Consider the following 17,814-nt stretch of genomic DNA (forward strand, 5'->3'; position numbering starts at 1 on the left):
ATATTGTTTTGCTTTTACCAATTTACAAAATGATTACACCAATATATTTAACATGTCAATTAGGGTAATCTTAAGAATAGTTTAGATGAGGGCCGCCTGGGTGGCTCAGTCGGTTAAGTGTCCAACTCTCGGTTTCGGCTCAGGTCATGATCTCACAGTTCGTGAGTTGGAACCCCACATCGGGCTCTGTGCTAACAGCACAGAGCCTGCCTGTGGTTTTCTCTCTCCCTCTCTTTCTGCCCCTCCCCTGCTCACTCACTCTCTCTCTCTCTCTCTCTCTCTCAAAATAAATAAACACACTTTTAAACAAACAAAAATAGAATAGTTTAGATGAGAAAAGTGTTAAGTAGAGGAAACTTGAGACTTAGTTGGTAGGAAGAAACTGAAGATAAAAGAGAAATAAAACAATTGATTTATCATGCTAGAGCATAGGAATAGCTTTGAAATTCTTCCTTTTCAAATAGACAGAGGGTCAAACCACAGAGAAAAGTTTGACTTTACTGGGAATGGTGCCACATTGGAAGACAAAAATCATGTAGAAAGTAAAACATTAAGAGGAATGAATGGTAGGATGATGAATTTAAGGTGTAGCAGAGATTTGGAATTAGCTTAGTGGAGAATTTGCTAGGGAGCCAATTGAGGATGACTGAAAATTGCTAAACAACAGTGAGGTAATTACCCCAAAATAGGAAAAAATATTGGTTGGTTAAAAACTTGACAAATAACTTTAAATCATTAATGACCTTTCATTTTTTCTGTTATGTCTTGAGAAATTGAATGTTGTAAAATAAAATATGTGAGAGGACGTAGTGCAAGTTGTTCTCAGTCTGCATAATACAGATAGCATAGTTTTATACTTATCAGGCTTCCAAAAGCACCATGACTCAGTATTTTAAAAGTACTTCCTGAGTGATAGGTTCATGACAAAAAATATTTACTAGGGGTTTTATGATAAAGTATTCAATGCATGTTTCCCTGTTTGGCCATTGGTTAAAAAAAATGTACATAATATGCTCTTCTTGTTAGAAGATTTAACTTGAAAGTGGTCAACTTTGTATAGTTTATTTTATACCACAACTAAAAGTTGTATAATAGTACCATGTTCTTATTCAACATCTTAAGATATTTTCAGAAGTCTATGGAAAGGTTTTGTTGGAAGTGGGTTATGCCACTGATCATTGAATTAATAGGTGCTATTGCTACAGCCTTTAAAATTTTGTATAAAGATTTACTCTAAGGCCCCGTTGCAAATTAAATGGTTTTATGAATATCTTAGATCTGGGAGTGGGAGCTAAGTGATGGGGGTAAAAGAGAAAAAGCTCAAGATAAGGAATTATCATTTACCAGGCACCACTATTTGCTTGGGACTCAATATAGTATACTTTATCCTTAGTTCTCAAACAGACTTTTGTAGGTAGACATTAGGGTCTACATTTTATAGATAAGGTAATGAAAGTGTGAGAGGTCAAATAAATAGCTGTTAGATGCAAAGTGTGTGTGTGTGTGTGTGTGTGTGTGTGTGTGTGTGTGTGTGTGTTTATATGTTTGTGATAGGCAAAGAGGAAAGGCATTTCCAAAGGCAGTGGTTAGAGTTGGCCAGCTGCAACCATGCTACTAGGAGGTTGTTTTTCCCCAGGATGTTGATATCATCCTGTAGAATCAAAAGCAAATTCATTGTGTAGATTAGAAAGAGCTGTGATTAATAAATCATCTTGTGAATGATTACTAATCACTTTATGCAATTTATGTTCATGTACATTTTTTAAATTGTAAGAAAAAAGGTGGAAAGATACCAATCACTTTGATATGGTGGTATAATGTTTTTTATGATTTACATAATGTACACCAAACTTCCCTAACTACTCAGTTTTAAAACCTTCGGTGCTTTCCATCTAATTTAGAATAAAATTCAAGTGCTTCCATTAACAATAAGACTCTTGAGTCTTTTCCTACCACTTTCCTTCTTACTATGTGAGCCACACTGGTCTTCTTATGTTCTTCATGTCAAACTCTTTCAGGTCTTTGGGCTTTTGTACTTACTGAAACGTTCTGCTCTGGCTGCTGTAATTTAAGTCTCTGCTCAGAAGTCATCTCCTCGTAGAGTCAGTTCTAGATTATCTACCACTCTATTATCTTACTCTGTTTATTTCTTTCTAGTACTTAACCACCATGTGAAATTAACTTAATTGTTATTTAATTGCCTGCAGTTCTTTCCACATTTCCTGTAGAATCAAATCTAAGCTCCATGAGGTCAAGAAATCCCAATTTTCTTAGTAAACTCCATATCTTGTAGTTAGAACAATAGCTGGCACAAAGTAAATAACCTAACAATTTATCGAACAATTTATTGAACTTTTTGTTAATTTTTAAACACGATGAATCACATATTTTAAAAAATTCCAAGAAATCTACAAAATAACTTCTAGAATTAGTTCAGCAAGGTCTCAGGATACAAGATAAAAGACAAAAATCAATTGTACTTTTATGTACTAGCAATGAACATGTGGGAACCCAAATAAAAAAATATAACACCATTTATAATTACCCCAAAACATTTAGGTATAAATCTTTTTTTTAAAATTTTTTTAATGTTTATTTATTTTTGACAGAGAGAAAGAGAGAGACAGAGCTTGAGCGGGGGAGGGGCAGAGAGAGAGGGAAACACAGAATCTGAAGCAGGCTCCAGGCTCCCAGCTGTCAGCACAGAGCCCGACGTGGGGCTCGAACTCACGGACTGCGAGATCATGACCTGAGCTGAAGTCAGACGCTCAACTGACTGAGCCACCCAGGCACCCCGGTATAAATCTTATAAAACATGGGAATTAAACTGAAATCAGTAAAACACTGATGAAAGATATCAAAGGAAATATATGAAGGTACGTATTGTGTTCATGGATTGGGAAACTTATGGTAAAGATGTTAATTATCCCCAAACTGATATACAGGTTTAACATAATTCCTGTTATAATCCCAGCAATTTTTTTTTGTAGATACAAAACTATTCTAAAATTTATATCGAGAGGCAAAGAAACTGGAATAGTAACAACAATTTTGAAAAAGAAGAATTAAGTGGGAGTAATCACTCTACCCAAATTGAAAACTTATTATATACTACAGTAACCATCACAGTGTGGTACTACCAAAGGGATAGACACCTAGATCAATGGAACAGGTTAGACTATCCAGAAATAGATGCACATAAATATGCTCAACTGGGTTTTGGCAAAGATGCATAGCCATTCAATGGAGAAAGGATAACTTTTTCAACAAATGGTGCTGGAGCAATTGGATATCTATAGGCAAAGAAAAAAAAACTTGACTTAAACCTCACACTTTATATAGAAACTAACTCAAAATGGACCATAGATTTAAATGTGAAATATAAAATCATAACACTTTTAGAAGAAAATAGGAAAAAATATTTGGGACCTAGGGCTTGGTAAGAGTATTTTGGCATGATACTGAAAGCAAATCAATAAATTGGACTTCATCAAAATTAAAAACTTTTCATTAGTGAAAGACCCTGTTAAAAGAATGAGGGGAAAATAAGCTTAGAGTGGGAGAAAATATTTGTAAACCAGGTATTTGACAAAAGACTTGTATCTAGGATAAAGACCTCTCAGAATTCAATAGTGAAAGACTTTTGTGTATCAAATGACAGTATCAAGAGAGTGAAAAGACTAAACAATGGGAGAAAATATTTGCAAAGTGTACATCTAATAAGGGATTAATATCCAGAATATATAAAAAAACTATAATTCAACAACAAAGCAACCCAATTCAAAAATGGGCAAAGGAAGTGAATAGATACATTTGTAAAGAAGATGTACAGGGGCGCCTGGGTGGCGCAGTCGGTTGAGCGTCCGACTTCAGCCAGGTCACGATCTCGCGGTCTGTGAGTTCGAGCCCCGCGTCAGGCTCTGGGCTGATGGCTCAGAGCCTGGAGACTGTTTCCGATTCTGTGTCTCCCTCTCTCTCTGCCCCTCCCCCGTTCATGCTCTGTCTCTCTCTGTCCCACAAATAAATAAACGTTGAAAAAAAAAAAGAAAAAAAATGGTTAATTTAAAAAAAAAAAAAGATGTACAGATATACAAATGACCAATAAGCACATGAGAAGATGCTTAACATCACTAGTCAGTAGGGAGATGCAATGAGATACCATTTTATACCTATTAGGATGGCTATTATTTAAAAGGGGGGGGGGCGGATAGCAAGTAATGGTGAGGATGTGCAGGAATTGTGCATTGCTGTTGAGAATGTAAAATGATGTAGCTGCTGTGGGAAACAATTTGAGGATTTGCTCAAGTTAAACATGGAATTACCATGTGATCCAATCGAGGAATTCCACATTTAGGAATTCCCAAAAGAATTGAAAGCAGGGATTCAAATAGATACTTGAATGCGTGTTTGTAGCAGCATTATTCACAATATCCAAGTATTCATTAACAGATGAGTGGATACACAAAATATGGTATATATACACAAGAATATTATTCAACCTTAAAAAGGAGTTAAATACTACAATATCAATCAACCTGGAAAACCTGCTAAGTGAAATAAGCCAGACACCAAAGAACAAAAATTATAGGATTCCACTTATGTGAGGAAAAGTCAAATTCAGAGACAGTTGAGTAGAGGTTACCAGAGATTAGGGGAAGGAGGAGCTTGGGAATTAATATTTAGTGGGTACAGGATTTCTGTTTGGGAGGATAAAAGTGTTTGGAATTTGAGAGTGGTGATGATTTCACAACATTGTGAATGTACTTTATATCATTGAACTATACACTTAAAAATGATTAAAATGTTTTATGTGTATTTTACCACAGTAAAAAGTTTTACAAAATGAGCAGTAAAAAAATTAAGCAATCCAATTAAAGAGCAAAAGACATGAAGACATTTTACTGAAGAGGATATACAGATGGCACATAAGCACAAGAAAAGATGTTAAACATCGGTAGTTAGTAAGGAAATATAAATTAAGACCACGAGATATCATTTACACATCTATTAGAACAGCTAAAATAAAAAATAGTGACAATACCAATGCTGGCAAAGATGCAGAGAAACTGGATCTCATACATCCTGGTGGGAATGCAAAATCATTCAGCTACTCTCGAAAATTATTTGGCAGTTTCTTAACAAATATGCAACTACCTTATGACTAAGCAGTCAAACTGGGTTTTTATTCCAGAGAAATGATAACTATTCATACAAAACATATACACAGATGTCCATAGCAGCTTTATTTGTAATAGCCAGTAACTAGAAACAACCAAAATGTTTGTCAGTTAGGTGAATGGCTAAATAAACTGTGGTATGTCCATACCATGGAATATTACTCAAAATAAAAAGTAAACTTGATCGACACACAACTTGGTTGGAACTCAAGGACATTATGTTAAGTGAAAGAAGCCAATCTCAAATATTATATACTGTATGATTCCATTTATATACCATTGTCAAAGTGAGAAAATTTTAGACATAAGGGACAGATTAGTGGTTGCCAGAGCTTAGGGATGGTGGAGTTGGGGAAGAGGAGGGTGGGTATGACTATAAAGAGATAGGATGAGGTTGATTTTTTTGGTGATGAAATAGTTTTGTGGTGTATTAGTGTGGGCTCTCTAGAGAAACAGAACGGATAGAAACAGAACAATATGACATTTATTACAAGGAGTTCTCTCACAGTTACAGACACTGAGACGTACTGGGATCTAAAGTTGGTAAGCTAGAGTCCAAAGAGAGTCAATGCTATAGTTCTAGTCTAAATCTGAAGGCAGGTAGAGAGAATGAATTCTCTCTTACTCTGCCTTTTTGTTCTCTTCGGGCTTTTATTGGATTGGGTGAGGCTCACTCACATTGGGTAGAGCAATCTGCTTTATATAGTCAGTCAGTGAATCAAATGTTAATCTCATTCAGAAATATCTTTGCAGACACACTAGAGAATAACAGCCAAATATCTGGGCACTCTGTGGCTCAGTTAGAGTAATACAAAATAAACTACACAAGTCCACCCTTTATCAACTTGGCACCCACAAACATCTCCTTAAACCATATTTAATCTCCAAATAAAGACAATAACAAGATCATAATTTTACCAAATATCCTGAAACTTTAACCATTGATGTAAAATTAATAGTACTTACACACTATATGTTCCATCTTATGTTACATAAGGGAATAAGAGGAAAGAAAAAATTCCTGCTGCATATATTAATATATATACTAAGCAAATACTTTTGTTATATATACCATGAAAATATAGTACACACACAAAGCTAACAAATTCAGGAACATACTTATGATAACTACAGTCCTCAATTCTGTAACTGGTCATGTGGACATAGCTGGTACTTATAAGAACTTTTTCTCACTGTCTTTATTCTCTTTGCTTTCAGCAAGCACTCCATCTGGTTGTGGCTCTTTGCCTGGTAGAGTGACTCAAACCTTTATTCCTGAGGAGTCTGGGCCATTAGTAGTCCTGCTTGGATTCTATTATAGATTTCCACTGACTTTAATCACTTAGGGTATATACTAAGAGATGCCTTAAGGTATCTTAAGGTATCTCTTGTATTCCAGACAGTATATTCTTTATCTCTACCGTAGACTAGCAGTCTGATTTCCCTTTCATGGTCAGTATCAATCACCACAACCAGCACAGCAACTCTCTTCTTTGCCTGTTGATTCATAGGTGTGAGAAATCCAATGTGTCCTAGTGGCATCCTTAATTCTTAGTTTAGTGGAATCATTGTGTTTCCTGATGGAAGCATTCCTCCATTTGAAGGAGCATTTGAAGGAGCCAGCAGAGCATAAGGCCACAGAGGTATAACAAATTTTGCTAGTAGGTCACCAAGGGTAATAGTGAGTGGTGGTACTCCTACTTCTATCCCTTGATTTCTGGACCTGTGAATCCTGGCTGTGAGAGAAATAGTACCATGTATCAGATGCAGAATCAGAGACTATATAGCCTTCTGGAGAACTTTGTTTCAGCCCTGCAGGTTATTGTCACCTAATTGTCACTGTAACAGTCTTTAAAAGGCTATTCCACTGATCTGTCAATCCAGCTATTTCAGGATGTGGGGATTGGGGCGGGGGGTGGGGGGCAAGATAATTCCATAAGCATGGGTCCATTGCTACATTTTGTTTGCTGTGAAATGAGTTCCTTGATCAGAAGTAATGCTATATAGAATACCGTGATGGTAGGTAAGGTATTCTGTGCATTCATGGATTGTTGTTTGGGCAGAAGCATTTTATACAGAGAAGGAAAACCCATATCCAGAGAAAATGTGTATTCCAGCAAGAACAAAACACTGCTCCCTCCATGATGGAAGCAGTCTAATGTAATCAATCTGCTGCCTGGTAGCTGGCTAGCACCTCAGGGAATGGTGCTGTATCGGGAATTAATGTTGTCTCTTGCCATATTGGACACTCAGCAGTGGCTATAGCCAGGTCAGTCTTGGTAAGTGGAAATCTATGTTGCCAAGCCTATGATAACCTCCATTCCTGTCACCATGACCACTTTGTTCATGAGCCAATTGGATGATGCCAGGGGTGGCTGGGGAAAAGTGATTGCCCACAGTCTATGAATCAATATGTAATCATATATCTGGCCATTTCTCCTTCCAAGCAAAGTGAACAACCAGGTTCACTGCTCAAAGTTCTGCCCACTGGGGGGAGGTTTCCCTTCACCATTGTCCTTCAGGGATGTCCCAGAAAGAGGAACTGTAGTGATACAACTGTCCATTTTTGGGTGGTGTCTGCATATTTCCCCAAACCGTCTGTAAACCAGGCCAGAATCTTCCCCTGTCAGCTGATTGTAGGGAGCTTCCCATGAGGCCATAGGTGCAGACTGGGAGAGAGAAGGCAGTGCGACAGGAGTGAGGACCATGGGCATTCGGGCCACTTTACAGGTAACTTGTGCTTTCAGGGCCTGCTTAAGTCTAATCACATATATACCATTTTCACCTGATAATGGAGTGCCACGGTGCATGCCACATTTGTGGCTTGGTGGGTCAGATAACATCCAGTTCATGATGAGCAACTCAGGTCACATGCTATCTTGGTGACCCATGGTTACACATTCAGTATCTACGAAGACCCAGTTGTAGGCCAGGAGTTGGTTTTCAGAAGGAGAGTCAATATCTGCAGAAGATGGCAGGATTGTACTCTAAAATCCTAGGGGCTTGTTTTGTGGTTCACCTCTAGAGATTTGTTGAAAGCTCCAAATACCGTCTCTATCTGCTACAGACATTTCAAGGTCATTGGATATGGCGGATCATATGGCACAAATAGCAGAGCTGCCTGCACAGCCACCTGGGCCTTTGGCAGAGCCTTCTGTTCTAGACCCCAGTCAAAACTAGCAGCTTTTCAGGTCACTCAGTAAATGGAATGGATTAAAAAACCCAAATGAAGAATATGTTTTCTCCCAAATGCAAAGAGGTCCACCAGCGGTTCTGCCTCTTTTTTGGTTGTACAAGAGGGCGATGCAACAACTCTTACTTCACCTTAGAAGGGATATCTAAACATACCCCATACCAGTGGATTCCTAGAACTCACTGAGGTAGAAGTGAACATTTGGCATATTTATTTCTTACTTTATGACATACAGATGTCTTACCAATAAGTCCCTGTTGCTCACCAGGTCCAATCAGCATTTTGACGTCAATGTAGTAGACCAGTGTGATGTCTTGTGAAAGGAAAAGGTGATCAGGATATGTGTGAACTACCTTATGACCTCTATGTTGGGGCTGGAGAGATAATAGCCTAAGATCGGATAGTGAAGATGTATTGTTTGCTTGCTAGCTGGAAGCAGATTTCTTTTGGTGGTATTTACTAATAGATGTTGAGAAAGCATTTGCCAGATCAAAAGCTGCATACAGATACCAGGGGATGTGTTAATTTGCTAAGGCAATGGAACCACATCTCGTAGAGCAACAGCAATTGGAGTCTGCACCTGGTTAAGCTTGTGATAATCCATTGTCATTCTCCAAGATCATCTGTCTTCTGCACAGGTTAAATAAATGAGTTGAATGGGAATGTGGTGGGAATCACACTCTTGTAACTTTCACGTCCTTGGTTGTGGCACTAATCTTTGTGGTCTTTCTAGGAGTATGATACTGCTTTTGGTTTACTCTTGTCCTAGGTAGTGGTGGTTCTAATGGATTCTACTTGGCCTTTTCCACCTTAATAGCCCTCACTTCGCACAGGTCAGGGAACCAACATGGGGATTCTGCTAGTTGTTGAGTACATCTGTGAATTCTGAACCTGGGGAAATAACTACAGAATGGGCTAGGGAACTCACTGGGCTCACTGTGAGACAGACCTGAACTAAAATTCTGTTATTCTATTCCTTCATAAGCTCCTACTCTGATTGGTAGATCACAGTGATGTTTTGGATCTCCTAGAATTAGTGTCAGTTCAGAGTCAGTGTCTAGCAGTCTCTGAAGACTCTGATTATTTGTTTTTCCTGCAATGTAGTTAACCCTGGAAAAAGCCTGTATGTCACTTAGAGGAAGGCTGAGAGAAAGATTAACAATATAAATATTTGGCAATGTACTGGGGTTCTTCCTCAAGGGTATCCAGCCTTCCCTTCATTCAAAGGGATCTGGATCTGTAAACTAGCTCACAGTCTGAGAACTAATTGAGGGGTCATGATTTTTATGATTCAGGTTGGACTTTTGTTTACCTGTCCTAGAACCTTCCTGTTTATACACATCAAGTAAGAATTTAGTAGGCTTCCTATCTTTCTCTATTTCACTTCTAGGAATACTGTGATCAGTAGCCAATGTCATACATCTGTGCAAATCAGGCTATTCAGATTGCTACTTTGACTGTGCTGTCCATTATGGTAACCACATCTTGACTGTCAGTTGAGGGCTGCCGCTTCACTTCTGCTACTTTGGGATCCAATTACTTTCATTGCATTTAGATTTTCTAATTTGGTGACTGTGGTCTACATTGTAAGGTCAGGCCTGTAGAGATCAGCAATCACTGAGCATTTCAAAGATGCTGAGTCTCTCCTGTCAAATTTGTTTTTTACAGTAGTAGTGAAAAATATGTTTTATGGACCCTCCTGGTGTGGGTAAGTAGATATTAAATGACAAGTCCACTTTAACATTCCAATCTCCCTAAGCCTTTGAATCCCTTCTTCTGCATTAAAGCAAGGTAGGTTTGGTATTTCTAATTTGCTCACTGTGGGGTGACTGAGATTGCTAAATAAATTAGTATAGTTAGAAGAAGAGAAATCCCTCTAATCTGGACAATCCTACTTAAGGTATTCAGAATACTAGAAAGAAACAACAAAAGAGACTATGAAGAAGGTATAGTGTGATGGGAAAAAACAAAACAAAACAAGAGAGAGTGGTACCCTGGAAATCATATGAAGAAAACAATTAGCTGCATCTCATATTACTAAGCAGTCTGATATGATGAGGATTGAGAACTGACTATTGGATTTAATAACATTAGGATGAGTGGTTGGATGGAGTGGCAAGTGTTAAAGCTTGATAGTAGACTCAAGAGAAAATGGGAAAGAAATTGGTGACATCAAGTATAATAAACTCTTTCAAGGAGATTTGCCAAAGCGAAGGGGAAAGGATGGGGTGGTAGCTATAAAGTGAAGCAGGACCAAGTAAAAGTTTCATTTTAAGAAAATAGAAAAAGCATGCTTGTTAGCAAATGGAAAAAAAAATCTAGGAAAGAGGGAAAATTATTGATATTGAGGAAAGAAGGAAGAATTGCTGGGATCATGCTCTGGACTAGATGGGAAAAGACCTAGTATACAAGTTGAGGGGTTTCTCTTTGCTAGGAGCATGAACAAGTTCACTCAGTAGTAAGAGAAACAGTAGTTGCAGGTAGGTGGGTGAATGTGGTTGTGGGAGTTTGCAGAAATTCTTGTATGAATGCTTCTGTTTTATCAGTAAAATAGAAAGCAAGGTCATCAGTTGAAAGTAAGAGTAAAAGAAGAGTTGGAAATTTTAGGAGAGACATCGGTGAAGCTATGTAGGAAACACAGTATGACTCCTAGGCAGCATTAAGGGCCCATTTGAAATTGGAGATCATGAATGTAAAAAAAAGACCGGTATATTTATTTATTTGTTTCCTCCAGCTATGTTTACATGCACAGGTGGAAGTATGGAATAGGCAGAGAAAAGGACAAAAACAGGGTTGTGGTCTATCCAAATACAAGGAAATAAGAGAAGGGCAGGGGAGTTCAGGGTGTGTGCAAGGAAGTGATTATGATTGACCATGCAATGCAAGGTGAATAAGGATAGAAGTTAAGATATGAGGGGGTGAGAGACAATGAATTGTAGAAAAGATGTTAGAACCAATGAATTATAGATTTTGGTGGGGTCAGAGACTTGTGGGAATTCTTCAGATTCCAGCTAGAGATAGTTAACTAGACATATAGGAGATGGTGGCCAGAAAGTGGGATGCCTCAAATTGAGATGATTGAGAAACTGTAGTTATTAGGGATGACAAAGATGGAGGTATGGTCATGTAAGTAAATAGCTGAAGTAAGGTGGAGGATAAAATCATCAGAGGAGAGGAGGTCAAAGACTGAATGACAAGGTACTAGGTGGATCATCTATGTGGACACTGAAGTCAACTGAAAATTATGACATGAATAGGGTGTGAGATGGTGTTGGAGAGTAGTTAAGAACTAAAATCTTGAAGGAGTAGGATGGAGGAGGATAAGATTGAACACTGCAGCAAGGAAAAGGGAATTAATGCTGTAGTTTAAGGTCATGAAATTTAAATGGAATGTGTTTATGGAAGAGGGAGGAAGAATGGTATGGAGCAACAGGAAACAAGAATGTTTTCTTCTCTTACCTCTAGGCCTCCTAATGGTAGAATTAGGACTTTGAGCTGCAGAGGAGAGGGCTACAGGCTTGATCAAGCTTTAAAGCAAGAAGTGAAGAAAATGTTCAAAGAAGGCCATTTTGCTGATGACTGAGTCTCAAAAGGCACAGTTGAAAGATTTAAGGTGTTGGACAAGGATAAGAAATGGGGGTCAAAAAAGTGGATATTCAGAGCCTTACAGGAATTAGAGTCCTGAAGATGAGAGTTTACTTTGGCTTTTTGTGAAAACTAAAATCAATAGGCATAAAGGGCATTCTGAGATTAATCTTGATGAAAGTCTTTGATAGAAGCCTTAAGTTCAGAATTGAAACTATAATGAAACAAATGTGCACCCTTGGTGCCTATTCAAGGACAAATTTGGGCTTAGTTTACTCATGAGTGAAATACCTGTTGGCAAAATGTCTGCCTGTAAAGGGAATAGGGTAGTATATGAGGTTATGAAGGAATCTGAAGACCTTGAAGGTAATCAAGGCATATTATTCATTGCCTTTAGTTTACATCATATGGCAATTATTGCTGCTATCTCAAAGATTTTCATTATCATAAGGAGATTTTTCTCAAAAGCTAAGCAATAATTTTTTCCCTTTTACCTGAGAAGAGTCTGTATAACAGTAGCATCTTTTTGATTTATAGACATTTTACCTATTGTTACGTTCAAACAAAATTAAAAAATTTTTAAAATGTTTGTTTTTGAGAGAGAGAGAGAGAGAGAGAGAGAGAGAGAGAGAGAGAATCCAAAGCAGGCTCCAGGCTCTGAACTGTCAGCACAAAGCCCGATGCAGGGTTCTAACCCACATTATGATCTGAGCCTAAGTTGGATGCCACCTAGTCACCCCTCAAACAAAATTTTCAACTTGAAATTTGATTAAAATAAATCCCAGAAGATTAAAGCAATTATAACTGGATGAACATAAATTCAAAATAAAGAAATGATAGGGGGACTCCAAAAATGGCCCTATAAATTGGACAGAAATGTTTATAGGTACATAAAAAAACTGTAACATTCCCGTTTCCTAGAATCATCTACAAATAATACAAGAAAAAACAGTGGGGGGAGGGAGTATTAAGTTTTGTGTATGTCTTGTTTTGGTCAACCCACTTATCTTCCCTAAGACTAGACCTGTGTGTCTCCTCTTCCTCACTTATTTATAACAGGAACTCAGAAATAACCATTGCTACTGTTAAATGTTGAAAGGGAAGCAATATTCTGGTTGGAGACAACCAAAGTGTTGCCTTGCTTGGAGAGAGGTATGTAACCACAGGACAGTACAAGTGAAGTGTACGGTACAGTAGGAGTGAAGCAGAGAGTGAGAAAGTAGGGAGCTGTGGCATGGTTGTAGTTTTATTTTGTGATTGGGGTCTTTGCATGGTCTGAAAATTTGTGTTTGTTTAAACAGGGAGAGGGCTGGAATAGATAATTGTGCAGTGTTTGTGTATAGGTTTTGAAGATTTAGATGAACAGCAGGACTGAGAATTTTTTCACTTACTGTTTAGGTTTTTTTTTAAGTTTCTGCCCTGACAATTCATGTGCAAGACACACTTTGGCATGGCACATTTTAGAAAGAATAAAACTAGGGTCTGTCAATAGGTACCTCATAGTTTTATAAAAGTAAATTAAATAAAATGTGCAAAGTACAAAGCCCGGTGCTTGGTTTAGGTCGAACTTTCTTTCTTAAAAATTTCCCGAGATGGGGCGCCTGGGTGGCACAGTCGGTTAAGCGTCCGACTTCAGCCAGGTCACGATCTCGCGGTCCGTGAGTTCGAGCCCCGCGTCAGGTTCTGGGCTGATGGCTCAGAGCCTGGAGCCTGTTTCCGATTCTGTGTCTCCCTCTCTCTCTGCCCCTCCCTCGTTCATGCTCTGTCTCTCTCTGTCCCAAAAATAAATAAAAACGTTAAAAAAAATTAAAAAAAATTTCCCGAGAAATTTCCTATTCATTTTTGAATGTATTATAGAAATAAAATAATGACTTCTGGTTGCAACAAACTTCTCTATTATTTAGATAAGATCTTTAATGTTGTACTATAAAATATTCTCAGAGCATGCTGTATCTCTGTCTAGCACTCAACACAATTATAATTATTTTTTTCTGTAATTCTTGAATATCTTTCTTCAACACTAGGAGTAAGTCCCATGAGGACAGGGGTCATATTTATCTTGGTTCCTGCTCCTTACCCAGCACGTGACACAGTATCTCCCAGGACTCAGCACTCAATTATTAAATAATTAATCTTGGTTTTAGTCAAAATCCATTTGGGGATATGCTCATTTGACAAAAATAAATTTTTTTTTAAATATTTTTTTTTCAACGTTTATTTATTTTTGGGACAGAGAGAGACAGAGCATGAACGGGGGAGGGGCAGAGAGAGAGGGAGACACAGAATCGGAAACAGGCTCCAGGCTCTGCGCCATCAGCCCAGAGCCTGACGTGGGGCTCGAACTCACGGACCGCGAGATCATGACCTGGCTGAAGTCGGACGCTAAACCGACTACGCCACCCAGGCGCCCCCCAAAATAAATATTTTTAAAGAGAGATTTGACAAGAAATAAGTTTTTCAGTGGTATTATGAATCTTTAGGAATTATGCATCTTAACTTCCTTTGCTGGAATTCCACACAACTGGAATATATGTGTGTGCATATATATATATATATATATATATATGCATATATATATGCACACATATATATATATGCACACACATATGCACACACATACATACACATGTATATGTACACAATTGTATATATGTATATATAGCTATGTATGTATACATAGGTACATATATGTATCTATGAGTTTTCTTAAGATAATGTGGACATAGTCTGTAGGTTATTAAATATTTAAAATAATGTTTCATTGTCTAATTTCTGAGGCTTTGTACATACTGTTTCTGAAAGATATATCACCAGCTAGTTTTGTTTCTTAGCTAAAACAATATGTGATATTCTGTTACAGGCTCCAATGTAGAAAAAAGATATTTGTATTTTAGGAAAATGGTACTTAAGTCAAGTTTAGCTATAAAGCACTTTCATGTGAAGAGCAATCCAGAGTGTTTATTTGAAGTATCCTTTCAAGCTCTAAGTGGTGGCAAACAAAGCACCAGGGAATTAGGAACAAAGCAGAGCACATTGTCTTTCTGTTTTTTAATATGTCGTATATTTTTTCACTTTCAGTTGCAGATTAGTGAAGAAAAGCTATTACTGTTTTTCAAAACAGACCAAAGTGGATTCACTCTATCCTCTCTTTTATGGTGGGCCTTGGGTAAGTTACATAATTTTACCTCAGCTTCCTCATCTGCAAAATGAGGATAGTACCACCGTATTCCTAGGAATGTTCTATGGATTAAATAATCCAGTGTTCATAAAGTGTTTGACACATAACAACACACAACAAATATTTCTTTCCTGTCTTTTATTAGTTGGTAGTTTGGCTGAGAAAAAAACAGAGATGTAGGATTTTACTGAGCAATATCCTTTGACACTTAGACCAGGTGTTCTCCATCCCTCCCCTCATCTCCATTCCCCTCCTCGCCCTCCCTTTCTTTCCTCCTTTTTTCCCCATTCTATCAGAAAAGTAAAGGTTGTGCTTTGAGTTGTAATTTGTTTTTATGAGGAAGGTCACTAGGGGATGAGAATAATGAGGGATACATTCTCAACTATCCACATCTGGATCTTGGATTGGTTTAGAAAGCTCAGAAAACTGAGGGGTTGTAGTAAGTTTACTGGGAAGAAAATGTTTAATAAAAGCATTGAGGAAAACAGTTAATAGATTATTAAATATATTTATTATTCATGACTGTACTATAGGTGCAAGAGCTTATTACAGAGTTTCTATATTACAAAGGGACCCATGAAAAGGGACGGGTAGGATTGGTTGGCAGACTAGAAATCATTTTTTGTTTGTTTGTTTTGGTTGTTTATTGGTTTGTTTGAGATAAAAAGGATAGTGATGCACTTTGTTTCTAAGCTTGTAATCAGAACTTTGAATGTAATCTATAAGTATGTTCTTCCAAAGCCAAAGCCTGTCCCCTTTTAATGTCATTTATAAGGTAAGGTCAGTGTGACTGTATTTATCTAACAAAATAATTTTCTATCTAATGTTACCTCATAATTCCATATTTTGGTTCTGGTCAAATCATCTGGAAGTGATGGATCACAAGGATATATTAACCACTCTACTCAATTTAGCTTACAGTAGATGCAAATTCCAGTTATTCATATTTTTCATTTGTTCTACCCCAGAGTTTTTTGATTCTTACCAGTGATATGTACCACAGTAACTTTAACTCTCTGTAGGTTATTATACAGTTAATAAAAGATCTTCCTTAAGAAAGGGAACAATTTCAACTAATCAGCAGTCACAGGCCCCAGGTATTACATAATTCAGTTAAATTTTTATTAATTTGATTCAAATGCTGGGTCAACTCTATAATTCAATTCTCTTACTCCCTGACTGCTGAAATATTAAGTCAAGAAACTGAACTAATTGAGTAAATTTCTAGTTCATGTTATCCACCCATGAAATAGGTGTGTTCATTGCTGTTAAACAAGTTTTATGTTTTACTCTAAATATTTTGTATTTCTCCAGCACTCAATCACCACACCGATGATTTTCGTTGATAATGTCCTTCTTTCTTCATTGGAAAGATTGAGGACTGTCACATCAATTCTATTAATTTTCCTCTTCATTGGAAAAATGTTTTTGAATTTTTACATACTTTCCATTTTCCTTCTAATCTCAGAAAAGAAAATTTCCTCTTTTTGTTAATTCTGATGCTTGTGCCTTCCATCTCTTCTCACCTTTTGGTGATATTTTGCTTCATCAATTATATCCTTGTATCATCAGTCTCTTTCCATTCTCCTCACTTTCCCTCAACAGCCATGTTTCTTTCGTTAATCTTGTTATCTTATTTATTTGCCCTTCAAGAGCTCACGGTATTTTAACAACACTTTATAAAGTAATATATGCCTTACATTGTCTAAACTATATGAAAAAGATTGTACACTTGACTCTTGTAGCTTAGGAGCCTCACTGAGAATTACTAGTAAAACTAACCTTAACCGTGCGATTCATTTTGGCATATGTACTTTTAAATGATTGAAAATAGGTTTATGTTAATTATTTATGTGATTAGATGCATATTCTAATTTTACTAATTTAACAACAAATTATTTTCCTCTATTCATATTTTACCTGAGTGATCTATTAGACAAAAATTGATATAATTTACCAGAAAAAATGGGTCATTATTCTTGCAGGAAGAACCCCCTCTTGGGTACTTTTGTATCTCTCTGGGCTTATGATTTTCTACCCTGAAAATCAGACTCATTATTTCAGTGACTGTTTTGTAGTTATACTACAAAATACACTACTGAGATACTTTGCTGTCTCAGAAATTAATCAAGGCCAACCCTATCCTACCAAACCTAGAAATAACAGCAATATAACCTTTTGAAAACCAGTTAAAAAAACCCTCATGCTGCTTTATATCACTTAAATACCACCATGCCATAATGAAATAGCCAAACAACTATGTTTTCATCGCATGGCAAAAATATCTGTCAAATGAGATTATGAGAACTGTTGTGATTAAAACACATCACTAACACAATCAAAGCATTATTACCTATGACCATCTGTTGGCATATGGGAATAGCATCTTATATAGAACAAGAGAACAGGGTTGCCTGGGTGGCTTAGTTGCTTGAGCATCCAACTTCAGCTTAGGTTATAATCTCATGGTTTTTAGGTTTGAGCCCTGCATCAGGCTCTGTGCTGAAAGCTCAGAGCCTGGAGCCTGCTTTGGATTCTGTGTCTTCCTCTCTCTCTCTCTGCCCTTTCCCAGCTTGTGCTCTGTCTCTGTCTCTCAAAAAATAAATAAATAAACATTAAAAAAAAAAGAACCAGAGAACAAATTTACATTCATACCTAAATATGTACTTTCAAGAATTAGA

At 37.2% G+C, this 17,814-nt stretch overlaps 1 long non-coding RNA gene across 1 annotated transcript in view; it reads left to right on the forward strand.

The window, feature by feature from the left end:
• LOC113601474 (uncharacterized) overlaps positions 1-17,814 on the forward strand; it is a 189,359-nt gene that overhangs the window by 1,331 nt on the left and 170,214 nt on the right. The window contains exons 2-3 of the long non-coding RNA XR_003422784.2: positions 2,610-2,876; positions 15,034-15,121. This is a non-coding gene — a long non-coding RNA (uncharacterized LOC113601474). The remainder of the gene's footprint in view (positions 1-2,609; positions 2,877-15,033; positions 15,122-17,814) is intronic.

The sequence above is a fragment of the Acinonyx jubatus genome, chromosome B1 (assembly GCF_027475565.1).
Source record: "Acinonyx jubatus isolate Ajub_Pintada_27869175 chromosome B1, VMU_Ajub_asm_v1.0, whole genome shotgun sequence".
Classification (NCBI taxonomy): domain Eukaryota; kingdom Metazoa; phylum Chordata; class Mammalia; order Carnivora; family Felidae; genus Acinonyx; species Acinonyx jubatus.